We start from the raw sequence: 9,413 nt of genomic DNA on the forward strand, positions 1-9,413 counted from the left end.
GCTAACGCTGGTATGAACATCTTTAGCATGTATCCAAGACTCTGCAAGGCTTGTGCTCACCTCCCTTTCCACTTCCTTTCCTACCCACACAACCTCAGTTCCCACTACATCACACTTTCCCCAAACCCCAGACATGCTCCGCACCCTCCTGACTACAGGTCTTTGTCCAGCCCTTCCCTCCTCTTGGAATGCTTTTCCCCTCCATCTAGGCTTACCATAGCCATCAAGGCTGCACTTCCCGCTCCACAAGCCTTCTCAGGCAGAAAGTATCTCGCCCTCCCCCAAAGCTCCACAACCTTTTGTTTGCATAGCTACCCTACCAGTAACTCCCTTGTATTCGCTTTTGTTTCTGTGTCCCCACAGGCTGGAGAGCGCCTTGGAGTCTGCACCAAGACCTAGCCATCTCCTGTCCTCGGCTTGGGACAGGGCCTTCTCCCAAGCTGGCAATGATCTTGAGCCATGGTTTAAGAAGCCTCCATACACTATAAGACCTGGGGCTCAGGTCTTTCTGTCGTAACCCCAAACTCATTTCTACTTTGTCAGAAGGAAAAAGGTGGGACCTGTAGGGCAATCTAGCCCAGGTACGCCCAACCTGGGCCTCCTAGTCCTGGGGATCTGCAGGCTTGTTTTAAGGATACCTGGCAGTCTTTTTTTTTAAGATTTATTTTATTTATATTTATTTATTTCTCCCCACCCCCTCATTCTTTGCACTTGCTGTGTCTGTTTGTTGTGTGCTCATCTTCCTTTTAGGAGGCACTGGGAACCAAATCTGGGACCTCCCATGTGGGAGGGAGGCACCTAACCACTTGAGCCACCTCTGCTCCCTGCTTTGCTGTGTCTCCCATTATGTTTTTCTCTTCTGTTTCTTGTTGGGTCATCTTGTTGTGTCAGCTCACTGCACCAGCCCCTTGCATCAGCTTGCTGTCTTGCTTGTCATCTTCAGGAGGCACCAGGTACCAAACATGGGACCTCCCTTGAGGTATGTGGGAGCCCAATTTCTTGAGCCACATTCACTTCCCCCTGGTGGTCATTTCACACAAAGCAGGGGAAGGAATCCATGCTGCTTTTTTTTTTTTTTTAACTTTAAGAGGAACCACTGAGGAGTCCATCCTCTCATTTTACTGATGAAGAATTAAAACTCAGAGAAGGACAAAGTCTTGGCCAGTGAGTGGTTGCTTCAGAAGGCATCAACTTACCTAAGCTGGAACTACCTTTCCCAGAATTCTCTTCCCTGCATGATTCTGGGTTAAAGTCAGCCCCAAGAGAAATTTGCATGAGAGTTGGAAGGCGGAAGTGGGGCAGCTGCCATTTTTGCACAGTGTCCCATCAGGTGATGCTGCAGCTCATGCATGCTGGCATCAGCCTCCCAGTCACCTTTTTGGCAACTCCAGATCTCACTGGATTCCCTCTTCCAGCTTCTCCAAATTCTAGGTCAAGCTTGTGTGCAGGTTCATGGCATAGCATGCCAGTTCTTCTGCAGAGCACCCGTGTCATCAAAGTTGGAGGGCTGGGGGCCATAACTGGTCCCAGCAAGAGACAAATGTGGATTCCAGGTTGTCCTCATGTGGTTCTCCTCATCCCTGGGTTCCAGGGAATCCTTTCAGTTCCAGGTTGCCCTTGCTCATCCTCTTTGTGCCCATCTTCCCTGGATGATAACAGCCCTGCTGACTTCAGGCCTAGGTAGACTGCCTACCCAGCTCCCACAATCACAAGCATAAAGCCCTTTGAGCACTCTTAGCTCTTCTGCTTCTCGGCCGCAGCCCTAACTGACGCAGTGAGCAAGCCACAGAGCTAAGAGCCTGGGGTTCCTGTCCTTGTTCCCGGCACCTTGACTCTCAGGAGCCAGAGAGGCGGCCTGAGCCCAGGCCCCAGTTCCTCCCCCGCGAGTCACTGCTTCTGTCCACATGGCCAAGTCCTTCAGATCTGTTTCCCACGGACAGTGGCCTGGGGAGAGGCTCGTGTGTGGCCCATCCTGCAGGCTCCAGGGATGGACGCCCAGCCCTGCCTGCTCCTCTGTGCAGGCCTCAAGAGGCCTGAAGGGCAGATTTCTTGCCTTAGTGCCACTTCTTCCTCCCACCAGACCCAGGTCTAAAGGCTATTTATTTCTCCTAATCCCTAGGCTCATAACCTCGGAGCTACCTCAGATGCGGGCTATCCCGAAGGCTCCATTAATCAGACCGTAAAGATGTCACTACCAGCATGGGCCATTGCCCAAGCAAGCCCTGGGCTGGCCCTTCCTCACAGTTATTGCCTCCCACATGCTGAGCTGGGACTTATACCATTCACCACAACCAGGACTCCCGTTGCTGTGGTGGGACAGAATCTCTCACTGTGTCTCTGAGTGAGGGATTTCAGCACCAGTTGTTCTCCCCTTTCCTCATCAGTCCCTTTCTGCCATCTGGAAGGTTCCAGGTAGCCCAGAAGACTCTCCTTTCTCAGTCACTGCTTCTGAGGACAAAAAGTCCTAAGTGCAGCTATGGAAATTGGATTCAAGTTTCTCAACTACCACTTGCTAGCTGTGTGACTTTGAAAAAGTCACATGGTCACTGTGAGCCTTAGGTACCTCCTCTATACAATGAAGATATTAATACTGACCAATTTACACAAATAAAGATTAAATAAGGTACTATATGTAAAGCACCTAGCCCAGACTCTGGCACATTATAAGCACTTTATATATAGATGCCTTTATTGTTATTATTGTTATTGTTTTTACCATAATAGCCACTAAACTGTATGTTTTATAAGGACAGGAAACTGTGTTTAATTTGTTCTCCCCACTGCCTAGAAGAGTGCCTAACACAAAATAGCATTCAACACCTTTTTGTTGAATTGGATGAATGAATGAATGAATGAATGAACATGTATTGATTAGGCTCAGTCTATGTTATGGATAAAGTACCTAAAACTGAAGAACATTTACAGATGTCAGTAAGTAAGGCTCTGTTAGAACTTCTTTTGTCAAGTCTAACCATCTGTGTTTTTCTTTGATCACACTGTTAACTATTGACCCAAGGCAATGACTGCATTGGAATTCCCCCATGGGGTAAGGACTTCCCCACCTGCCAGGGGTGCTGACCCAAGGAACACCTCCAGGTATTGTACCAGCAGTTAGAGCACCTCTAACCCAGAGCTTGTCTCTCTTTCACAGGAAAACACAAACAAGATCTATCCTCCCACCAAAAAAACTATAATACTGTAAAAGGTATATGAAGAAATTGTTTACAAGCTTTGGTCAGGAGACAGCCGGGGGGGGGGGGGGGGGCTGTGATCACTGAAAAAAAAGGAAACACACAAAGTGAGCTCCATATTCACAGTAGCTTTCTGTCTGGGGGCTCTTTCCTAACCTTGGAACAGGAACGTGGAACCCAAACATGGAGTAGCAGTCTCATTTAGTGGAGGAAAGAGAGATCAGAGAATGGGACTATTGAGATGGTTGGAAAGTTGGGGGCAGGTACTGGAGAACACGCTGCTGCATGGGGGAGCAACTCCAAAACTGTGCATGCAGGTCCCCTTGAATCTTTGGCCAAATGGAGAACACTAGACATGGCAAATATAAATGTCTTATTTTTCCCAATTTCCTAATTTCTTTAAAAGATGATGGACTGTTTACAGGAAAATAGGGACCATGTATTGTGGGGTTTATAAACAAATGCAGATGTATGACAATAATAGTGCAAAGACTGGATGGGGGTAAATGGAAGTATATTATAAGATCCTTATGTTAGAGGTGAAGAAGGATAATGTTAATTCCAGATAGTGATTAAGGATGCATATTATAACTCCTAGAGTAACACTAAAAAATTAATAAATAAAACAATAGTGTGTAGCTAAAATGGATAGAGTAGCTTAAATGGAATACAATAAAGATACTCAATCCAAAACAAAGTAAGAAAAAAAGTAAAAAAGGACTAAAGAGCAGATGGAACAAATAGAAAACAAATAGCAAAATGGTAGATGTCAACTCAACATATTGGTAATTGCGTTAAATATAAATGGACATAGCACTTCAATTAAAAGGCAGAGATTTTCAAACTGGATAAAAAGCAAGATCTAAATATATGTTTACAAGAGGTACAATTTAAATATAAAGACAAACATAGTTAAAAGTAAAAGAATGGAAAAAGATATATCATGTAAGCACTAATCATAAAATAACTGAAAGTCTCTACACAAAAACCTGTACATGAATTTTATAGCAGTTTTATTCATAATTGCCCAAGACTGAAAGCAACCACGATGTCCTTCAATATGTGAATGAATAAACAAACTGTGGTCAACAATGTCTAAGCCCAGCCAACCTGCCAGCTAAATGGAATAAAAATAAATGAACTATTAAGCCACAAAAAGACAGAGGAACCTTAAATGCATAATGCTTGGTAAAAGAAGCCAGTCTGAAAAGGCTGCATACTATATGACCCAATTATATGACATCCCAGGAAAGCAAAACTATAGAAACAGTATAAGATCAGTGGTTGTGGGGATTTTGGGGGGTGGGAGAAATAAATAGGTGAAGCACAGGGGATTTTTAAGACAGTTAAATTATTCTGTATGATATTTTAACAGTGGCTATATGGCATGCATTTGTCAAAATCCATTGAATTATACAACACCAAGAGTGAACCCTTATGTAAACTATGGACTTTAGTTAATAATAATGTATTAATATTGGTTCAGCAATTTTAACAAATGTACCACATTAAGATTAGATGTTCCTAATAGGGGAAACTGCAAGTAGGGGAGAGAGGGTATGTGAAAACGTGCTGTACTATCTGCTCAATTTTCTGTAAAACTAAAACTGTTCTTTAAAAAAAAGTTTATTAATTTAAAAAAAATAGCTGAAGTGATTAATATCAGACAAGCAGACTTCAAAACAAGGAATATTACCAGGTATAAAGAGGGATATTTTATAGTGACGAAAGGATCATTTCTTTAGGAAAGCATACTATCCTAAATGTCTTAAATGAATATATATACCTATTAATGAAGCTTAAAAGTACATGAAGCAAAAACCAACAGAACTGAAAGGAGAGTGAAACAAACCCACAATTATAGTTGGAGATTTTAGCAATCTTTTCCCAGGAATCAATAGAACAGTTAGACCAAAAAAAAAAAAAATAGTAAGGATATAGATGAAATAAAAAATATTATCCACCAATTTAACTTTATCGATATTTCTAGAACACAGCAACTAACTGCAGAATACACCTTCTCTTCAAGAGCTTAGGAACATTTACCAAGCATAGACCCCAAAAAACAAGCCTTCTCAGCACTCACCCCCTTGTCTAATCCCCTCCCCTTGACTCTGGTCTGGTCCTGTGTTCACTTTAACCAATAGAATACATGGAAGTGATGCTGTGCTAGTTCTGAATTTAAGTCTTAAGAAGGCCTGGAAACTTCTGTAATTGTACTGCCAGGAGTTCTGAGCTGCCACATAAAAAGTCTGGCTATTATTGGTGAGACCAGGCAAAGGAGCTATGAAAAGAGAGAGGCCCTGAGATTTCATGGTGAGAGGGGCCTAGCTGTCGTCCAGCATCCCGTCTAAGCCTAGCCAACCCCCCAGCTAAATGCAGCTACAAAGCGACCACCGACAGACAAGCAGAAGAATCAGCCAGCTGAGCCCAGCCCAGAATTGCAGAATTATGAGCCAATAAAGGCACTGTTGTTTAAGTTACTGAGTTTGGGAGAAGTTTGTTACACAGTAATAGATAGCTGAAATACCCAGAGAGACAATATTCTGGGCCATAAAACAAATATCAATAAATTTTAAACAATAGAATTTATACAGTTATATTCTCTGGCCAAAATTAAATTACACTAGAAATACACACAATAGAAACACGCACACACATCTATAAAATGCACACTTGGAATTTAGACTTCTAAATATTCTATAGGTCAAGGAATAAATTACCCTGGAAATTGGAACATATTTTTAAGTGAACCACAATATAAACAAAAATATGAAAACTTGTGGGATGCAGCACTTAGAGGGAAATGTACAACTTTAAAAGCCAACTTTGGAAAAGAAGATACTGCATAGAGTTCAAATGGTCCTTTTTAAATCCCTGAAATCGACTATACAGTTTTCTTTTTAAACAGCTCAGTTACCTGTATACATTCAAATTTTGAGAACTGATGAACAAGACTGAAAGAAGGACAGAAAGGAAAGTCTATGTGAAGATGTCTGGACATTGAATCATGAAACCATTTAGCCCACTCGTTCTTAGGCTTCGCCGGGATTTGGGAAGCTGGGTGTTCCTATGGTGTTTGCGCCACTGCAATTTAATGTTAGTGCCCAGTGATCTTGATATACGTTAACAGACTTCATTGTTGAGTTGATTGAACCCGCACCATATTGAAAAGCACTTGCATAGTAGCGCCTGGCACAGAGTAGGCGTTCCATGTATGTGCGCTGGAGTTGAATCTAAAATCACTCATTCATTCAATAAATTTGCATTGTGTTTCTGCTAGGTGGTGGCATCAGGGTAGCAGCAGGAAACAAGACAAAATCCCTGCCCTTATGGAGCTGACATTCTGGCCAAGGAGATCCATAATAAGCAAGTAAAACTGTAGGCATAGAATAAAATGCCAGAGCTAAGTGAAAGAAAGAAGATTAAAAAGGATGGGGGGAATAAGATTGACAGGGAAGCGGAGGCCTCTCTGAGGAGGTGATATCTGAGCAAAGAGCTAATCTGACCTGGGCAAACCTGCCCATCCACATCATTCTTTGGAAAGTAGAAAGCCTGGTCACCTACTCCCTACCTTTCCAAATCAGTGTTTCATTCTGTGGCCTCCGCCTTTGGGTGTTGGGTTTATGACCCCCCGGGGGGAGGGGGGATCTAAGGTCAGCATTTAGGCTAAATGTGACACCTTCGCAAATAAATGGGGGAACAAACTCAGACCTCTCTATGCATCTGATTCCAGGTTCCAAGATCTGTCTGCCACAACACAGCTTCTGTGCTGGAAAAAACCTTTCTTTAGTTATGGAACAAAACAGAATGATGACCTGAACCAGAATTTTCAATTCTAGAGTCTCATGTTTCTTTTTCTCAGGGCTTTAGAGGCAGGAAGCGTCCTCAGATGAACTTAGTGCTTTACATTCGCTAAGTGATTTGTGGTCATCATCTCATTTTATTAATTCCCTAATTCTACAGGTGGGCAGGGCCCAGAGGCCATGTGGGAGACTTAGCAATAAAGGAGATTAGGCCACAGAACCCCTGATTCCCAGTCCAGCATTCTTCATACCTGAAAACACTGCCTTCCAGTTCATGGGAAATCCAAAAATTAGAGCTTTAGTTTGCTCTGGACTCACCTGAACAGCAGATACACATGGCTGTGAGCAGGACTTGGCGCCTGGGGGAAGTAGCGATGATGGAAAAGACAGTGAGGGTGAGGAGGCAGGATGGGGGTGGCGGGGTGGGAGATGGTCAGGTGTCCTTCTGCGTGAGGACACAGGCTGCACCATAGCCCAGTTGAGTGGGTTGAAGAGGGGGCGGAGCCTCCTGCGGTGACAGCTAAAGAGTGGGTAATGTGACGCTACTTCTGTCTTGACCCAGCTTGCCTTTTATGCCGTATCCATCCGGGTCCCAAGCTTCCATGTTTTGTCCCCAGTTCTGACTCTGCCTGGGCAGGGAGATGGTCTTTCATTCTCTAAGGTTCTCCAGCAGCCCTGCACTGGGCCCTTCTCCTTCGCCCTTTCATTTTCTTCACGCCACAGCCTGTGAGGTGGTAACTCTTGTCCCCATTTTACAGATGGGTCCCCGCGGCTCAGTGTGAAGCAGCGACTCCTCATCACTTAGCTTCACAGCTGAGGTTTGGGCCCCGCCCTGCCGGCGCCAGGCCCCGGCGCCCCGGGCTCGCGCGGGGCGGCAGGAGGGACGCTCTGCTCGGAGCGTGCGGCCAAGGCCGTGCGGGCTGCCTGGACTGACGGCGCGTTCCCGCGCGTCACCCGCTCGCCGTCAGGCCTTGCCCACGCTCTGGAGGCAGGCGGGGAGCGAGGCCGGGCACTAATTTACGCTTGTTTAACTACAGCTGCCGCCCTCCCGCCGTGCGTCTATCCGCCATTTATTGCGCTTTCCAAAGCCCTGCCCGGCACTCAGGGGCATTTCCTGCCTGCGCTAATGGAGGAGAATAGGCGCATTATATGTGAATAATGGATTTTGATGATACAATTTGGGTCTCTTAGCTCTCACCGAGCCTAGGCTGGCCTTGCATTATTGATAACTTACACACACCTTCCCCAGCGTGTTTATGTAAATATTTAATAGAGAAAGCAACTTAACCCGTTGGTTTCAGCCATTTCCAGAGTGTTGAAAATAAAGGCTGTGAGGGGTGACCGGCAGCTCCCCAGCAGGAGGAGATGACACGGCAGGTCCCGTTGGAAAAGCCGCAAAGTTCCCGAGATGCCCACTAGGCCACAAGAAGTTTGTGGCCTCCAGGTTTGTGGCTCTTAAGAACCAAGAGAAAGGAGTAAGTCTGCCTCACTGCGGGGGAGCCGCTCAGGTCAAGAAGACAAGTGCGTCGGCACAAGAGGAGCCTGATGAGAATGTCGGGGATGCGGGTGGAGGGCAGAGCAGTGGGTACCTCCACGCAATAAATGAAACCAATGCTTCTCGTGTTACATGGCTGATTTCCTGCACTCTCACGCATCTTCCGTATTTCACACTCGATTTCATGTTGGAAGACAATGCAGAAGAGACTGGCTGACATTACACCTGGGCTTTACCACTTACCAGAGGGGTGGCAAGTCACTTAATCTCTCAGTGCCCCAGTTGTCACATCTGTAACATGGGAAATTATGTACCTACCTCATAGGCATTCATCACTTGGTGCAAGGATTCAATGAGATTGTACATCTGAAGTTCTTGTACAGTGCCCAATTCATGGGAAGGGCTTACTCAATACTATCAAATAATCAGATAGCAGCAAGCTTAAGATGCACATTTTCTCACATGGGTGTTAAATGCCATGGCACACGTTAATTGGCAGAGTTTCTTAGTGATATGCAAGATAATTGTTCATCGTAGACTCAATGAAATATGGTAGGTATTTCACTAATATTATGGTAGGTGTTTCACTAATATCATCTTCCTGGCAATTAGACTATTTCCTCCTCTCTGGGAAGTCACAGGGTGGGGACAGGCCCCATCTGCTTATGCTGAGGGTGCTGGTCCAGGCGAAAGCAGCAGACCTGAGCCAGCCGTGGGCACCTGGCTCATCTCCAGCTCCACTCCCCCACGTCCTCCTCACAGGCTTCAGCCATCCCGACAGCCTGCCATTCTTGAAGCAGTCTTCCTCCAGCTGCAAAGCCTTTATACAGGCTGGGTCCTTGCCAACATTACCCCCACCCCCCACCCCCCGTTTTAAGATGTGGCTCGATCATCACCTCCTCCATGAAGCCTTCCCTCCTG

The 9,413-nt window shown here is 45.3% G+C and overlaps 1 long non-coding RNA gene across 1 annotated transcript in view; it reads right to left on the bottom strand.

Annotated features, from left to right (window-relative positions):
• The window catches only part of LOC131279914 (uncharacterized), a 28,806-nt gene extending 21,020 nt beyond the window's left edge, over nucleotides 1–7,786 (bottom strand). Inside the window, exon 1 of the long non-coding RNA XR_011649567.1 lies at nucleotides 7,316–7,786. This is a non-coding gene — a long non-coding RNA (uncharacterized lncRNA). The remainder of the gene's footprint in view (nucleotides 1–7,315) is intronic.
• Nucleotides 7,787–9,413: the final 1,627 nt, after the last annotated feature.

Source organism: Dasypus novemcinctus, chromosome 9, assembly GCF_030445035.2.
Source record: "Dasypus novemcinctus isolate mDasNov1 chromosome 9, mDasNov1.1.hap2, whole genome shotgun sequence".
NCBI lineage: Eukaryota > Metazoa > Chordata > Mammalia > Cingulata > Dasypodidae > Dasypus > Dasypus novemcinctus.